The following is an 18,529-nucleotide window of genomic DNA, read 5'->3' as shown; positions in this document are numbered from 1 at the left end:
TTAAATTATCATATACATAAATATAAGATGTTACAAAGTATAAATTGCGATAAAAAATAAGATAAATTACAAATTGGCTTTTTAAAGCTTATCATTTTTATTTTTAAAATTCCGTTCATAGTTATTCAAAAAATATTAGCCGAGTATGTATATAATTTCATTTATAACCTAAATCATTAAAATAGTTTTATTTAAAACGGAAAACAACAATATAATTTTTAGTTTTAATCCAAAATGAAATATTTTAGTTTTGAACCGAAAAAGAAAATATTTTTAATGTCTATTTTTAGTTTAAAAAAATATATATTCAACATTCACCAAAAGTTACTACTAATTACAGTCCAAAAACTTTTTGTTACTTTGACAGTTTAACGACTAAGAGGAAGATTATTCTGCTAAAGACACCAACGTCTTTTTTCTTCAATATAACTTTTTACTTATACATCGTAGCCTCGGGGATGAGTTGCAGATGGGCTGGGGATAGGTCTAATTTTTAAAACGGGTCGGATTTCCCGATCCCATCGAGTATAAGGACTGAATTAGGTAGACTATCAATGAGAATCATGGGATACCTATCCCCCGAGTGACACCAAAAGGAAATTGTTCATCATTTGTTATATTGCGTTTGGTGATACTTGCATGTGTCTTCTTTTGGCATGTTTCTTAAAGCAAACTAATCGTTGAATTGTAATTAATCATTGTCCGCTGAAAAAAAAACTAATTTTTAGAATGACTCTTATTGATAATTGTTTAGATGTAGTAAACTATTTGCACAAAACACCTCTAAAAACTAATTTCTTAAGTAAATTATTCGCACCCTTTGCATATCACGTGTGACTGCTAGTGTGTGTGTATATACACACACTTCAAACTAAGAACTAAAAGATGAAATTCTTGTGTAATTAATATCAAAGACCAAACATAAGATACATATATATTTCTACATAAGTATGTTCACAGGTGAATCTTTTAAACATGGCTAGAAAGAATTCCACATATAATTTTTTTCCGTTGCAGAAGTCATATTCCTGACTACCCTTGAAACCATCCTTTAAGCACATTTATTAATGTTTTGTTTGAATAATAAAAGTATCACTCTTTCTCTTTAATATCATAGCATGTTTATAGTATTTTTATGAAGAACACTGTAAGAACATGTCGATGGGAAAAGATGAAAACTATATAACATTCATATAGGGAGAATGAGAAGGAAAAGTACAAAGAGAATTGTAAGGTAAGTAAGAAGTAATATCAATGGAAAAATAATAGGACTAAGAAGAAGAAAAATCGGAAGAAGAATTGGAAAAATCAAAAGAAAAATAGGAAGAAGTATCGGAACAAGCACGAGGAACACGGGGAGTAAAAGAAAACCAAGAAAAAGGGAAAAAAATAAGATGGTGTTACCGACCATGAACAAAATAATTAGTCCCATTCTTGAAATTATAATATTTGCATCTGCATTTCAGCATCCTTAAATTTAATGGGAGGATACGTGCATGATATTCTTGTTTTTTCATCTTATTTGCATGTCTTAATTAGAAAACGACATGTTTACCAAATGAAGTATCACAAACTCTTCCTTCTTTACGTCTTGAAGTTGGTTGTTTGTTAAGTGTCAAATGTGTGTAGGTATATGTATGAAGTGTCAGATGCATGATATAACATGGTATTGTATTCTTTACGAAAATATAACTTTATTTCCAATGGTAAGTAACTGGAGGTCATGTTCAAATGAAAATATGAAACCTAATAAGGATATAATATTTCTCATCATTTGTGATAATTTTTTATTCAAGAAAAAAATATTGTTAGCCATCCAACCATACAAAGGCGTTTTCATACATATTGTTATGGGTGATATTTTACATATGTCTAGGATTATGGATTTTGAATTCGTTTTGGATCTTGCGTTTTGTCGAGATCTTGGATCTTGATATTATCTAACATCTTTGCTAATAGTTCTTGTTTTTTACTATTGGATAGGAAGAAAGTAAGCACCAAGAAGAAAACCAAGTCAAAAACACATTTTTAAAGGCTATGTCTAACTAATTCCTACCATTTAACTAGTTAATTAAAGCTAAGATCAATCTATCAAATTTATAAGTGAATAGTTAGTTGTGAAATGTATAAATAAATAGTTGAGAACAACACAAACACACTCTACCCACTTATAATTGGTTTTGTTTAAATATTAACTCTATAAAAGTACGGATTTCTTCACCTCCCAAGATTTTATGTCGAATATTTTGAGTGACTAATTACTTTCCCCATACATCATGTGTTGCGTCTTTAAAATTTACATTTACATGAATTTGTACATATGACTGTACCATAATCTTTGGCTTTAATATTTCCAGCTCTTTCATGTATAATGGGTATTCATGCTTTATTGGTCCTTTTCTCGCAACATAAAATGCCTTTTAACCCATGGGTAAGTGACTTTCTTCTTTTCACACTTACATTCATGATAGTGGTTACAGGAGAACTTGAAGTTAGAGTTTCAATTATTGGTCTTGTTTGTGCCAAAAGGTTGTCAACATGTCATCCAACTACTTCATGAATATTTCAAAGTTGTTCATATAAAAAATCAGAGTGAAGTTATTATATGTACATGTCATCTAGTTGAATACCCATAGTCAACTCCTAACTCAATGAAATTCCATTTTACTTTATAATGTCGAAATATAATGTGCATTTGGTAACAACTCCTTCTTATAATTTGGAATGTAGTGTTTAGAGGAACCTCAAGAAGAGCTTTAACTAAGGAGGGGCAAAATGGTGTTTTCACCCTCCTGAGATTTGTAGAGAGACTCGGTCTAGCATTTCGAGGTTATTAGTATTAATTACTAATTAGAGTTGAATGTGACATAATTAGGTGGAGTCTAGACTAGAAGTTCAGGTGCGAGATTGATTACTTTTCAGCGAAAGGTGAGTCTTCTCACTATACTTACCTGTGTGGTAAGTTTTGTATGACCGGAGGGTCTTAATTCTATTACTTACCGCAGGGTCTTATTTGTTTATGTGTTATTATTCATTATGTATTTGTGACTTATTCTGTTATATTATTATGTGTATCTGTTGATGATATGACTGAAGGGTCCATACCGAGACATGAGACCGGAGGGTCTTCAATAAGACACATGACCGGAGGGTCCTTACTGGGGTTTAGTCACTATAGACTAATTATTTGTGTATATGGTATTTTTTGGAGCTCACTAATTTTTGTGCTTATAATGTTGATTAAATGTGTTTCAGGTACATCACAGGATCGTGGGAAGGCATCGACATGATTGTACACACCAGCTTGATGATTAGGGTTTATGTGGATTTTGGAATACTTGACTTTGTTTCATGATATTTTGTATTTGACAATTACATTTTGGCATGGGTTGATGCTATGAACTATGTTTTAAGAAATTTAAAACTGAAAATTTTGTTTGAAAATTTGAGTTGTTACAAGTTGGTATCAAAGCCTTGGTTTGAGGGATTCGGGCACGCCCTCGGGTATGTTTGGACTCAAACTAAGGAGTTGATAAATTTTCAAAAGAAATGACTTTCTTAATAAGAATATTTCCAAAAAGAGTAAAGGATTTTAAGAGAAAAGCAGGTCAGAGTAGTGTGTACAATCAGCTAGAGCCTTAGCGGTGATTTTCCAAAATACCTTTATTCGATTTTATTATGTGATGAATTGTTAATTGAACCTTTAGAACTGCATGCTAGATGATAGGCTAGGTATCTTCAGGATGTATGAGCTAGAGTTGCATGATCTGTAATGCCATAGCCTAAGGAGTGCTTCCTTAATTGAGTAATCTAGGATGAGTGCCTAGATGTTTAGTTTGAGAAGTCTACTGAGCGAGTAGCTAGATATCTATGTGAAATAGAGTACTTGTGAGATAGGATCTCAAGAGGACGATTTGGGGAAAATACGGGTTGGTGTGGAAGGTAGTATTGTGCCCGTATTACTGAAAGTGTCACACCCCCAAACTAGAATGGCGGAAACATTCAGGGGTGGATGACTTCACGTAGTACCATAACAATTGAATATCGTAAAGAAAGTAACACAACCATCATATATATAAAAAAAACATACATTGTTGCATTATACATGTTTCTAAAAGAATATTACAATATGATGATTTAAAATGTTTGATAATAGATGCCTTAGCGTTCCTTCTTCAAAAGCTGGTAGTTGCATGTATTACTGATTCCCTGAGAAATACAAGTAGTTTCGAAAAAGTGTCAACAATAAATTTGGTGAGTTCATAAGTGTTTTTGGTACTAAAAAAGTATGTCTTTTTAGAAGAAAATAGATGAACGTGGTTTCCAGAAAATCCAATATTTTCCACATGTAGTTTGAAAAGCTCCCAAAAGTTGGAGGGCGTTAGTATCTTTCGTACTTAAATAATAAAGATGAATTTATACTCAAAATAATGTAAATACTGAATGCATTCATGAGTCTCGTAAATCAAGCTTATTTTTATACTTCCGTGTGAGTCTTATAACCATGCTATTGACACAGACTACCTGTAACAACATTCTTCAGGTGTTGTGGTCTTATGACATTTGTCACCCCGGACCTGCCAATTTAACTGTAGCTAATAGTTTAGGTGCGGGATTGTCAATCCCGTATAGATCTATACACAAGTATCATGCTATCCCTCCAAGAGATTATGGTTTATAATACAGGACTTGAAATACATACTTGAGAGTACGTTGAAGTTGAATATCTCACAATACTTAGTATAAACAGATTTACGATAAGAAAGTCTTTATTTCACTTCAGATGAAAGTTTTTCGTTTTTCAAGATGTTTACGTAAGAATGTAGGAATAACTCACAAACTATACCCATTATAGTTTTTCATAAAGTGTGTTCCATTTGGTGAAAATAACTCGGTGAAATACTAACTTTTTACGTAAGGTAAAAATGTTGATATCGAATAATAATAAGATAGAATTTGTATTTATATCTATATAAAACGATACGTTATTGTACTTGTATTCACCCCCCCCCCTCCTAAAACATGAAAAGACGTGAAAAGTAGGGGTATGAACTCACTTGTTCGGTTTGAAGAGAGTGAGACTAGAATCGAGCAGAACTTCAACTGCGGAAAGCTGCATCTTCGAGCTTCTTGGGGATCTCGGTAGCATAGAACCTTCTTCGGGGGCTCGGGTATGGAACCGAGGGTGTCGGGATGGCCTCTGGAGCTCACAACTAAGTGAAAGTGAGAGAGAGTTTGAGAAAAGTGTGCCAAAACCCAAAGTTCGTGCCCTCTATTTATAAGGTTGAAAGTAGGAGTATGATGGGCGTACTACCGGAGTACAATGGGCGTACGCGTTACGTTGGGCGTACTTCGATTACGTTGGGCATAAATTTGCATCATGGCTTACGACTCGAGGATAGCTAAGCGTAGAGCCTGCAGCCGATGGAACTCGACACTGCACCTGAGTACGTTGGGCGTACTCTTAAATTACGTTGGGCGTAAATTCAGGCTTCAATCTTCTAAACTCCGTAACTTTCGCGTACGGGATCCATTTTTCGTGTTCTTTATATCCACGCGTAGGTGAGACTATGCTCTACAACTTTCATTTAGACTCCATCGGCTAGTTTTGAATTTATTTTTAATGTTATGTTTTTAGTAGGCCGGGACTGCTAAAGTCCATTAAAAAATCATAACTTCTTTATCCGACATCTGATTTCGTGTGCCTTTTCACCATCTTAATCCTATTGTGGAGACCTTCAATTCTCGTTTAGGTTGTGTTAGCTAAAAATTGTTCGATCTTTAATTTGAGTTTTTAGCTCTCTACCGTTGTTACGAAACTTAGAAAATTCGTAACTTCTTCATACGAGGTCCAATTTGGGCGATCTTTTTATGCACGTTCACTATTTAACGTAATCTACGACTTTTTTAGATACTTAAGGCTAAAATTCATTTTATTGGAATTTCACTTTTTACGTTTAGTAATGTTTTACTGGGTATGTCGTGAATATTTGAGTGGTCATAATTTCTTCATTATAACCCGGTTTTGAACGTTCTTTATGTTTTTGGAAACCTTGGCACGATATCTAGCATTTGATGCATCCCAAATTTAGATTTTTGAACACTTTATTTATGTGGTTAATGTTGTTGATTCCAAATAGTTTCGTTGTATTTGACTTTTGAGTGTTACATAGCTTTGGAAAAATATAGGGTTGTCACATCATCCCCTGTTAGAGGGAATTTCATCCCGAAATTTAATCTATGACAGAGTTTACGGGTTAGGAAAAAGATGCGGGTACTTTTTTTTCATCTGATCCTCGCATTCCCAGGTGTATTCAGGTCCTCGCTTGGCGTTCCAGCGGACCTTTACAATACGTATGCGGCTTTGTTTAGTTCTTTTAATTTCCCTATCCATGATCTCTACTGGTTCTTCTACGAATTGAAGATTCTCATTTATTGCAATTTTATCTAGAGGGACGACGAGAGTCTCATCAGACAAGAACTTCTTTAGGTTTGATACGTGAAAGGTAGGGTGTACGTTGTGGAGTTCCTGAGGTAACCGAAGTTTGTAAGCCACCGGACCGATCCTGGCAAGGATCTTGAATGGTCTGATGTACCTTGGGTTCAGTTTCCTACGCTTTCCAAAATGTATTAATCCTTTCCAAGGTTAGACTTTTAGGAGGACACAGTCTCCAACCTGGAACTCCAAGGGTTTCTGTCTTTTATCCGCATAACTCTTTTGTCTATCCGTTGATGCCTTCAGTCGTTCCCGGATTTGAACAATCTTCTCCATAGTTTCTCTTATGATTTTTGGTCCAGTGAGAGTGTTGTCCATTGCTTGTCCTCTTGCTAGTTGTGTGTCACCCACTTCAGCACAGCATAGAGGTGATCTGCACTTACGGCTGTAGAGGGCTTCGAACGAGGCAGCCTTGATGCTAGTGTGGTAGCTATTGTTGTACGAAAACTCAACCAATGGTAAATGGGTGTCCCATGCCTTGCCAAAATCGATTACATAAGCTCTCAGCATATCTTCTAGGGTTTGTATGGTTCTCTCACTCTGGCCGTCGGTTTATGGGTAATACGCAATACTCATGTCTAGCCTCGGTCCTAGAGCTCTTTGTAGCAACTGCCAGAACCTTGAGGTGAATCTACTGTCTCGGTCCAAGATAATGGATATTGGCACACCATGCAACCGTACAATCTCCCTGAGGTATGTTCTAGTTAGCCTCTCCAATTTATCTGTTTCTTTGATTGGTAGGAAGTGCGCGGATTTAGTTAACCTGTCGACGATAACCCAGATGGTGTCGAGTCCGCTTGCCGTATTGGGTAATTTGGTTATGAAATCCATGGTTATCCGCTCCCACTTCCATTCAGGTATTTATGGTTGTTGTAACAATCCTGAGGGCTTTTGGTATTCCACCTTGACTTTGGCACACGTCAGACATTTGCTCACGTAGGTAGCAATTTCGGCTTTCATGTTCGGCCACCAATACAGTTTCTTGAGGTCCAAATACATCTTATCGGAACCGGGATGTATGGAGTATCATGTCTTATGGGTTTCGTTCATGACGACTTCTCTGAATCCACCAAAATTTGGTGTCCAAATCCGATCCATGAAGTAATGAACTCCATCATTCTTGACTTCAAGATTCTTATCCATCCCCCTTAAGGCTTCCTCCGTCACATTTTCAGATTTCAAGGCTTCTATTTGGGCTTCCTTGATTTGCGTGGACAGGTGTGAATGGATTGTCATAGTTAGAGACTTCACTCAGGTGGCCAAGTATTCCTTTCGGCTGAGTGCATCAGCCACCATGTTAGCCTTTCCGGGATGATATCGAATTTCGCATTCGAAATCATTTAGTAGTTCTACCGACCGTCTTTGTCTCATGTTGAGTTCTTTCTGGTTGAGGATATGCTGGAGGCTTTTATGATCGGTGAAGATTGTACATTTTGTGCCGTAGAGATAATGCCTCCATATCTTTAGAGCGAAAACAACTGCTCCTAGCTCAATATCGTGCGTTGTGTAGTTTACTTCGTGTGTCTTTAGTTGTCTTGAGGCGTATGCGATGACCTTCCCTCGCTGCATCAGAACACACCCAAGTACTTGGTTTGACGTATCACAATAGACCACGAACTCCTCTGTTCCTTCTGGTAAGGTTAGGATGGGCGCACTACATAAGGCTCGCTTTAGTGTTTGAAACGTGATGTCTTGTTTTTCTCCCCAGTCGAATGTCACACTTTTCTGAGTTAGGGTGGTAAGCGGCTTACCAATATTTGAAAATTTTTGTATGAACCTTCGGTAATACCCGGCGAGTCCCAAAAATTGTCGGATTTCTGTTGGGGTCCTTGGAGTCGTCTAATTCTCTATTGCTTTGATCTTGGAAGGATCCACGTGTATCCCCTCGTTGCTTACTATGTGACCTAGGAAGTCTACTTCCCGGATCCAAAACTCGCACTTTGAAAGTTTTGCGTATAGCTTTTCTGCCCTCAATGTTTCCAAAACTTGGCGGAGGTGTTGGTTGTGTTCTTCCTTGCTTCTTGAATAGATGAGTATATCATCTATGAACACGATCACGAATTTATCCAGGAAGGGACGACATACTCGGTTCATCAAGTCCATGAACACCGCTGGTGCATTTGTCAATCCAAAGGGCATCACTACAAACTCGTAGTGACCATAGCGTGTTTGGAATGTCGTTTTGGGGATGTCTCCTTCCATCACCTGCAGTTGGTGATAACCAAATCTTAGATCGATCTTTGAGAAGTATCTTGCTCCTTGTAGTTGATCGAACAAACTGTCTATGCGCGGTAGGGGATATCGGTTCTTGATTGTGAGTTTGTTCAGCTCCCGGTAATCGATACACATGCGAAAGGATCTGTCCTTCTTCTTCACGAATAGGAACGGTGCTCCCCATGGTGAGAAGCTCGGTCTGATGAAGCCTTTGCTCAGCAGCTCGTTTAGTTGACTAGATAGTTCCTGTATCTCGGCTGGGGCTAGACGGTACGATGATTTTGCTACTGGAGTAGCTCCGGGAATTAAGTCGATTCTGAACTCGACTTGGCATTCTGGTGGGATCCCTGGAAGATCTTCTGGAAAGATGTCTGGGAAGTTGCAGACTTTCGGAATGTCTTTAATGTTCTTCGATTCTCGTTTCTTGTCTACTACGTGGGCTAGAAAGGCATGATATTCCTTGCAAAGATATTTTTATGCTTTGACGTAAGAGATGATTTGTAAATTTGTATTGGGTTTGTCACCATAAATGACAAGAGTTTCGCCGTTTGGTAGATTGAGGCGAACGTCCCTTTCGTGACAAAGTATATCAGCATGGTGAAGGCTTAACCAGTCCATACCGATGATGACATCAAAACTTCTTATTGAAATTGGCATAAGATTGATTTGAAACAAGTGCTCTGAAGGGCCATGTAAATGGTTTGGGCTAGGCTTAGCATGTGATGTGTTTTGTTTTGTGTCCGTAATTTCACTTTATGTTAATTTGAACTTTGTTGTGTTTACTACTGTAAACACGTTTACGGCCGTAAACGTGTTTACGGCCGCAAACTCAGTTTGCAGTCCAGATGGGTATATATAGTGTAGGAGCTTGTATTTTGCGGGGTTGGTTGCTCTATAAGTTTACTGTCACTCTTGAGTTGTACCTAACGATTTCTTGTGTTTAATCATGTGCAATCTCAATTCATTCATCTTATTGTGTTACTCTTGATTCATGTTTGTTTGATTATCAGTTTTAGATCCGGAATCGCACCTAACAATTGGTATTAGAGCAGTAAACTGGTATCAAACTCATCCGATCGAGATTTTGCATGTTCAAGCTGTTGTTTTCATCGATTGGTTATTGGATTTTGCGTTCTAAGCTTTGAAGAAACATCTTCCGTCTGAAAATTATGAGTTTTAAAGGTTGGTTGAGAGTTTACTACCAACCGTAAACTCTGTTTATTGACCATTCAGAAACCGTAATAACTAAATACTCATACACCGTACACAAGTTGAAGAACCATAAACATCAAAACCGCAAACACCAAAAACCGTAAACCCATAATACACAGTAAACCCAGAACCGTAAACACCTTGCCGTAAACATCTAAACCATAAATCCCATAACGTAAACTCTGTTTACAGTCACAATCTTTTCAACTAACCTCAACAGTAAACTCTTTTGGAACTGTTAAATTACTTTCAAATGGATTCTCAAACTCATTTTCATATACTTGATGCTGTTATGGGCACTACTACACGCATTCCGAGATTGATGTCTGCTGAAGGTTTTCCCAAGTGGAAATATAGAATCGAAAAATACATCAAAATGAAAGATTTCAAAATCTGGAGAAGTATTCTTAGAGATCCTGTCAGAGTCACGATGACAGTTGGAGGTCAGTTGATTGACAAAGCCATTGAAAATTACACTGATGAAGAGTTTGAACTGGTTGAAGAATAGGAAAGAGCATTGGCTACTCTAACCATGGCATTATCTCCTGATATTGCTCAAGGTTTTCGTGAGTACACTTCTGCAAAAGCTCTATGGGAAGCTCTTATTGAGGTCTACGAGGGCAATGAAGATATGAAAGAAAGTCGGCAGGACATGTTAAGACAAAAATTTAACATGTTTAACTACATTCCAGGAGAAACCCTTGAGGCTCAATTACAAAGGTTCACCGCTCTCACAACTGACATGAACATTTTAGGAATTTATTTGTCCAATTCAGAAATCAACAAGAAACTTCTGAATGCACTTCCTCGATCATGGGATATGAATGTTGTTGTAATTAAGAAAACCAAGGACTTAAACCGTCTCACTCTTGCAGAAATCATGGCAGTCATCAAAGCCTGTGACATTGATGAAAAACAGAAAGAAATCAACCACATGAATTCATATTCTACTGCAAACCTTGGTGTTTCATCCAACAATGCAGCACTATCATCCTTCATGACTTCCTCTGGTCAAGCTTTCATAGTTCAACAACCTCATATTCAAACCCTCAATGCTGCAACACCATTCCCTCAACATCAAACTTCAAGTGTAAGATCTCCACAAACTATATCTACTCCCAATATGTCAGCCAAATTCCCCTCTTCAAACACCAAAGAATCTAATGAAAATCTTGCTCTAGCCACTGGGCTAGTTAATTGCTATAATGCCTTTGTAGCCGGAGATCTTCCACCTCAGCTATCCTTTGCTGACTTGGAACAGATACATCCCGAAGATGTAGAGGAAGTGGACATTACTTGGCAGATTGACATGGCTGTTTTCAGAGCCAAACAATTCGCCAAGAAAACAGGGAAAAACAATTGGGCTATGAATGTTGACAAAAAGGTGGGATTAAACAAAAGTATGCTGAGATGTTTTAACTGTCACGAGCCGGGTCACTTTGCTCGTGACTACCCGAAGCCAGATCGCAGAATCAACAACAACCGATATATGGTCGCAGTAGGAAACGATCATGCAGGAGCTACAACCAATGGAGAAACAGCTATGGTTGTTCAATCATTAGATTGGGAGGATCAAATTCAAGATTTAAACATTACAGGGTTAGAAAATGCTCATCTAGCTCAGATTGATGATGGTGCTTCAAAGAACAATGATACCAATCCCGAGGCAGAGATGATGGAACTGCAGTTTTCCCTAATGGTTTCTACCTCCTCTGAGCCCAAGAAAAACAAGGTAAATCTACCATCTTGTTCTTTTTCTTGCAAAGAATATGTTACACTTCTTCGAAATGAAATTCAAACTTTACGTATGCAAGTAGAGGACCTTAAATATGAGGGTTATCAACTTAGGAAGGGACAAAAACCACTAAACGCCCAACTGGAAGCCAAAACAAAATATTTTAGAAAAATTCAATCAGAATTCAGTGAAAAGTGTGAAATTTAAGATTATACTAAGAGACAACTTGATGCTGTGACCAAAGAACTTGATGAGTTAAAAATTAAAAGTGGAAAAACAGATGTGAGTTTCAAAAATTATTCTGCTTCTAGCAAAACAGTTGAGTCTTTGTATGAAACCCAATTGAAATTTAAGGAAAATCAAAACAAGGGTTTAGGGTATGATTGTGTTCCTCCTCCTTTTAATCATAACTACACATCAATCCCTTTGACACAGGATGAAACTAACAGGGAGTCACATCTTCGATATGGCAAACCTGTTGGTTTTGTTTCAAGAGGTTTTATTAACATTGAAAGTACTAATGTTTCTACTTCCTCTGCAGATACACCCTTAGATCAGGCCAAGTGTGAAGCTGGAGAATCTGTTTCTGTTTTTAATTTTGATTTTTCTATTGTGAAAAAATTTGAGTGTGTTTATGATGATAAGACTGAAAAAGCTCCTTGTGTTAGCTCATCTTTGGATAATGTTGAATTTAATTTTTTCGATATGTTTGATGAATTGTTTGGTAATTCTGATGCTTGTAATTCTCATGAGGAATCATCAACTCCACAAGTCAAATCAAATGAGGCACCCTCACTTAATTCCCATACATGTTCTTCTAAAAAGAGTAAGAGTGTCTGTAAAGAAAATAAATCTGAAAAATGCAGTACAAATTCAAATAATAAACAGATTTGTTTTAATTGTGGAGTTGGTGGTCACATAGCTAGAAATTGTCAAAATAGGATCTTTGTAAACTATCTGTCACCAAGAGGGGAGAATGAGTCTCGAGGAAGGTCTTTAATTAGAAAATCCTCAAGAACTTGCTCTCAAAGTAAGGATCAAAAAGATAGTAAGAAAAGAAAAGGGGCTGTTTTTCAAACAAATAAAAAGGTTTTTACTAACAAAACTCGAAACAGGTTGTCAAAACCGAACAAGGCTCAGCCAAGATCGGTTTCGTCAAAAAGCAATTCTAGATCTTCTACTAATTTTGGTAGAAAATCCAGAAGGTCTATGCAAACTCCTGTGAAGTCTATTTCAAAATCATTAGAGACTGTTGTAAAACCTAAACTTCAATGGAAGCCCAAATCACTCTCTAGTTCATCGTTACCTCCCTCTGAAGTGATTAGAAATGAAGATCCTAATTTGCAAATTTTAAAATCTAAATCAGAAAAGGTGAAAAGGAAACCCACGACAGTGATGACCTGGGTTCCTAAGTCTAAATGATTCCGCTCATTTTGCAGGGGCAGTTACGGAGGAATATCGTGCGTCCTAGGTACGTCGATAGAGGCTGTTCCTGGCATATGACTGGAGATATCTCCCAGCTAAGCGAAATTCAATCTTTTAATGGGGGTTATGTTTCCTTTGCGGGCGGAGACGACGGAAAGATCACACAGCGCGGAACTGTTACGAATGGAGTCTTGAGCTTTGAAAACGTCAACTTTGCACCCGAGTTAAAGCATAGTTTGTTAAGCGTTTCTCAGATATGTGACAAAGGTTACTCAACTCATTTTACTGATAAAGAGTGTATGATTCTCAAGCCTGGCATCGTCATCCCAGAAGAATGGATTCTAGTCAAATCAAAACAGGATGGGAATGCCTACATCATTGATATGAACAGTAACCTACCTGAACAAGTCACTTTTTATTCTCAAAGGTTTCCAAACACAATGCAATGTTATGGCATCGAAGACTTGGTCATGCTAATGCGAAAAACCTGAATCGTCTTGCGAAAAATGAGATGGTCCGAGGCCTTCCTATCAGAGACTTTATCACGTTTGAAAAGTGTGTTTCATGTGCTCAAGGCAAACATCATCAGAAACCACATTTTCCCAAACAAATCAGCTCAATCAATCAAGTGCTTCAACTATTGCATATGGACTTATTTGGTCCGGTCAACGTCCTGAGCATCAACAGAAGCTCATACTGTCTTTTTGTGATTGATGATTTCTCTAGATTTACGTGGGTCTTCTTCTTATCCAACAAAACAGGGATTGTTGATCTAATAAAGAAGTTCGTGGTGATGATTGAAAAGCAGACTAACAATCAAGTGAAGGCGCTTCGCACTGATAATGGAACTGAATTCAAGAATTCGGTTCTTGATCATTTTTGCGCAGAAAAGGGGATAGCGCATCAATATAGTTCTGGTCACATGCCTCAACAAAACGGTGTTGCTGAACGGAGGAACAGAACATTAAAAGATGCTGCAAGGACAATGCTTTGTGACTCCAAGCTACCTGTCTTCTTTTGGGCCGAGGCGATTAACACTGCTTGCTACGTGCAGAATCGTGTTCTAATCAACAAAGCACAGATGAAGACACCATACGAGATACTTTATGGATACAAGCCTTCCGTAAGCCACTTTCGTGCATTTAGTTGTCCTTGCATCCTTCTTCACTTAGATTCCAACCCTAAATTTAATGCCAAAGTTGACGACTACTACTTTGTGGGGTATGTTGTGCGCACCGCATATAGGGTTTACAACAAAAGGACTAAGTAGATCGTTGAATCTTATGACGTACGCTGGCTGGAGGAGAATGAAACTGACGCTAAAGTGGGTCCCGACTGGTTATTTGATTACACATCCCTATTCAGCTCTCTCAATGTGTCTTCGAATAATTTAAGTGGATCTTCCTCGGGTTTGAAGAATGTTTCTGTAATTGAAGACGAAGTTGAAGAGGTTGTTTACAAACCCCCAACGGTTGAGAGGGAATCCTCTGCTTCACTAGAGGGGGAGCTTCCTTTTCAATATGAGGGGGAGTCATCCGTACAACCATCTGGCCTGGTGTCTGCAATTCCAACTGAAACTCCTAATGCTACAGCTACTCCTCTAACACCCATTAAGAGAGAGTTCATGTCTAGAGATGCTTCCGCTGTCAATCCAATATTTATGGAACTCCTCTTTCCTGAAGAAATTGCACATGAGTTTGTAGCAAAGTCCTTTACTAGGACTCAACCAGCAGCTGATGGAGGTTTCAATACTCACACTCTTCCTGTTTCTATCAATGAGATCAGCCAAGACATACCCTCCCGAATTCAGCACGATCATCCGATCAAAAATGTCATTGGCCAGCTGGGTGATGGAGTTAAAACCAGAAGTCAGAATGGAGACGTTAATGAATGTCTTTATTCTTGCTTTATATCTCAAGTTGAGCCCAAAAATATTGAAATGGCTTTAAATGATCCCAGCTGGGTAGACGTGATGCATGAAGAGTTAAATCAATTTGAAAAACTGGCAGTCTGGAAACTAGTTGAATTACCAAAAGGAAAACGGTCTCTTGACACGCGTTGGGTCTACCGTAATAAGCAAGATGATTCTGGTGTAATCGTTCTAAATAAAGCACGATTGGTGGTCCGAGGGTTTCGTCAGATCGAGGGTCTTGATTTTACTGAGGTGTATGCTCCCGTGGCTCGACTGGAAGCTATTCGAATCTTCCTCGCGTTTGCTTCGTATAAGAATTTCACGGTCTACCAGATGGATGTCAAGACTGCCTTCCTGTACGGCAAGGTGAAGGAAGAAATTTATGTTGATCAACCCCTGGGTATGTTGACTCAAAGTTCCCTAATCATGTCTACAAGTTGGACAAAGCATTGTATGGGTTACATCAAGCTCCTCGAGCATGGTATGCAACCCTAACAAAGCACTTGCTCGAACATGGCTACTCTCGCGGTACTATTGATCAAACTTTATTCATCAAGCATGTCGGTGATGATCAGATACTGGTTCGGATCTATGTTGATGACATCATCTTCGGGTCCACATGTTCAAAGCTTTGCAAAGAGTTCGAAAGCATCATGAAGAAGAGATTTGAGATGATTTCTCTAGGTGAAATGACTATGTTTTTGGGGCTTCGAGTCAATCAAAATTCAACCGGAATCCTGCTACATCAAGCAAAGTATGTTGAAGATATTCTTGAGAAGTTTGGATTTTTCAGACGCGTAAAGACCCCTGCTGACTCCAGATATTAATGGTGAATCCGTAGATCAAACTCACTACAGATCGATGATCGGTTCCTTGATGTATCTCACTGCAAGTTGTCCCGACATCATGTTTGCAGTGTGTCAATGTGCTCGCTATCAGGCTAATCCTAAACTTTCACATCTTATTGCTGTCAAAAGAATTTTTCGGTATATCAAAGGCAGTCTAAAATTGGGTCTTTGGTATCCAAAAAATTCTGAATTTAACTTATATGCTTTTGCTAACAGTAATTATGGAGGCTGTGAGCTTGACAGGAAATCAACATCAGGAGGGTGTCAGTTTCTTGGTGATAGACTGGTATCGTGGCAATGCAAGAAGCATCCGGTATCTACTTCTACAGCAGAAGCGGAATACATTGTTGCCTCGGCGTGCTGTTCTCAAGTTATCTGGATCCAACATCAGCTGTTGGATTACGGTCTGAACTATCTAGAAACCCCAATTCACTGTGATAATGAGGCCGCTATACAAATAACAAAAAATCATGTCCAACATTCCAAAACCAAGCACATGACATCAAAATTCATTTCATCAGAGATTGTTTTGAGCGCTCGCTTATCAGGCTAGAACAGGTTCCCACCGCTAGCAATGTGGCGGATTTGTTCACTAAGCCATTTAACAAAGCTCGATTCGATGTGCTTGTGGGATTTTTAAAAATGATTCGTTTTGAGGATTAATTTTTGTTTTTAGGATAGTTTAAATTTGCACATTTACTTTCGTTTCTCTCCTATGCACAAATTTAGGGGGAGAAATAAAAACAAAACAAAAATTAGAAAATTTTCAAAAATCCAAAAACATTAGAAAATCAGAAAATACAAAAAATATGTTGGTTATGAAATGTACTTGAGGGAGATGTTTTGGGAAGTGATATTATCAAGTGATAACAGGCAACCCAAGTCTGTGTAACATACCCAAAGTTGAAGGGTCTATGCTCTGGTTTGATGCGTCGGTAGGCACGAAAGATTCTAAATGGACTTGACTAGGCAGAGTTGAACTTAGGAAATTTATAGACTTGACAATGTTTGACCTAGTTAGATCCGTTCAGCCTGACAATACGATGCTCAGATAGGTTGAGCAGGGAGATATATATGGGAATCTACTCGTCACATTAATTGAACCCGTACTTGGAACCGTGGTTTGACTTTTCCTCGATGTGCGGATTTTGTCCTTAATTCCGGTTGGATGGGGCGACTGGTAAATTCCGATAAATTAGGTTTGTAGAAAATCGTTTTCTTTTTTTCTGTCTATTAGTCATATGTTGTCTCCTTTGCGTGACCTCAAATCCGACCTGGTACACAACATATGCAACTCTATTTCTCTGCAGGTTATATATGTGAAATACTTCTTATTTGTTAGCCATATGTTGTCTCCTCTGCGTGACTTCTAATCCGACCTGGTACACAGCATATGCAACCTTCTACTTCTCAACCCCTCTGAAGTAATAAGTAATAGAATTCTGAATCTATCCTCTCTCTGAATGGTTGTCTGCTCACCCGGTGTAAGGAGTACTCTAGAAGTTCTTGATGGCTGGGGCATATCTGGAAGCGAGAAACATGTTCCAGTACACTTAAAATTGAACTCATACAGATTGTCTATAGATCTCGCCGCTCAATTTAGGTGGACAACAATATCCCTGGTCGTCGTCAGATTAATGGTCCTTAGAATATAGTATCTAAGGAATTAGGATCAGATATAAATTTTAGGATTTTAATCTCACCCTGTCTTGTAACAAATAGTATGTCCTAAATCTATCATAATTTTTCGTGTTTAAGTGGACCACAATATCGACGATCGACCAGACAAAGATGCGAATATGAAAGGTACCGACAAGTGGATAAAGGTTGTCCAACAACTTTGATCCTAGTGCCTCAAGATGAAGTCAAAAAGTTTACTTATGTTGCATAGTTAGAATTTTATTTTTTATTTTTTTTTTAATTTTTGTAATTTTTAACTAATAGACAAATTTTTATTTTTATTTTTATTTTTTTTATTGTTGAAATTAGAATATTTCTTATTTTATTTTATTTTTTAATTTTATTTTTAATTTTTACTTTTAAATTTTTATTTTAATAATCCTCAAAAGGTTTTATTTTTTGAAAAGACTTGATTGGAAATTGGACTGGAAGTTTAATAGTGTATGCAGCCTAAAAAAGGTCAAAGGAGTATAAAAGCGAGAGTTTACTGCAGTAAACACTCTTTACTGCCTCACTCACTGCAAAACCGTAAACTGCCCAAATCTCTCTAAATTTCGGAAAAATCAGATGCATCCTTTCTCAAAATTGTTTAGTCCACGACAAAGGTATGTAAATTCCGACTCTGAAACTGTAATTCTTGTTCAAAATTGACTTAGAATCATAGGAATAATTTAGGTTTGAAGGCTGTCGGAGTTTACGGTTTTTGAATGTTCATAGGGAGTAAACTCATAGACCGTAAACCCGTAAGGAGTAAATTCATAGACCGTAAACTCACAGGGCGTAAACTCACAGGCAGTAAACTCCCTTTCGACCTTACGACCGTAAATGATCCTTTGGCCTTTCGACCATAAACTCGGTTTTGGCTTTACGGTCGTAAACTCTGTTTACGGTCCATTGACCAATTTTGACCGTAAACTCTTGTGTTGGGATGAATTTAAGAAATATCTTAAGTGTGTAAATTTTAAATACTCTGTTTTTTGTACTTGGCTTGTTTAGTGCAGATAATG

The 18,529-nt window shown here is 37.7% G+C and overlaps 1 long non-coding RNA gene across 1 annotated transcript; it reads right to left on the bottom strand.

Moving 5' to 3' along the window:
• Positions 1-313: 313 nt before the first annotated feature.
• LOC144998005 (uncharacterized) lies at positions 314-1,454 on the bottom strand. The gene is made up of 2 exons (XR_013660053.1): positions 1,409-1,454; positions 314-705 (listed from the first exon to the last, which is right to left on the bottom strand). It is a non-coding gene; the product is annotated as an uncharacterized LOC144998005 (long non-coding RNA).
• Between the last annotated feature and the right edge of the window lie 17,075 nt (positions 1,455-18,529).

This window comes from Lactuca saligna, chromosome 5 (assembly GCF_052625555.1).
Source record: "Lactuca saligna cultivar CGN05327 chromosome 5, ASM5262555v1, whole genome shotgun sequence".
Taxonomy (NCBI): domain Eukaryota; kingdom Viridiplantae; phylum Streptophyta; class Magnoliopsida; order Asterales; family Asteraceae; genus Lactuca; species Lactuca saligna.
Note: the sequence above shows the minus strand (reverse complement) of the source record. Positions and strands in the feature narration are given on the sequence as shown.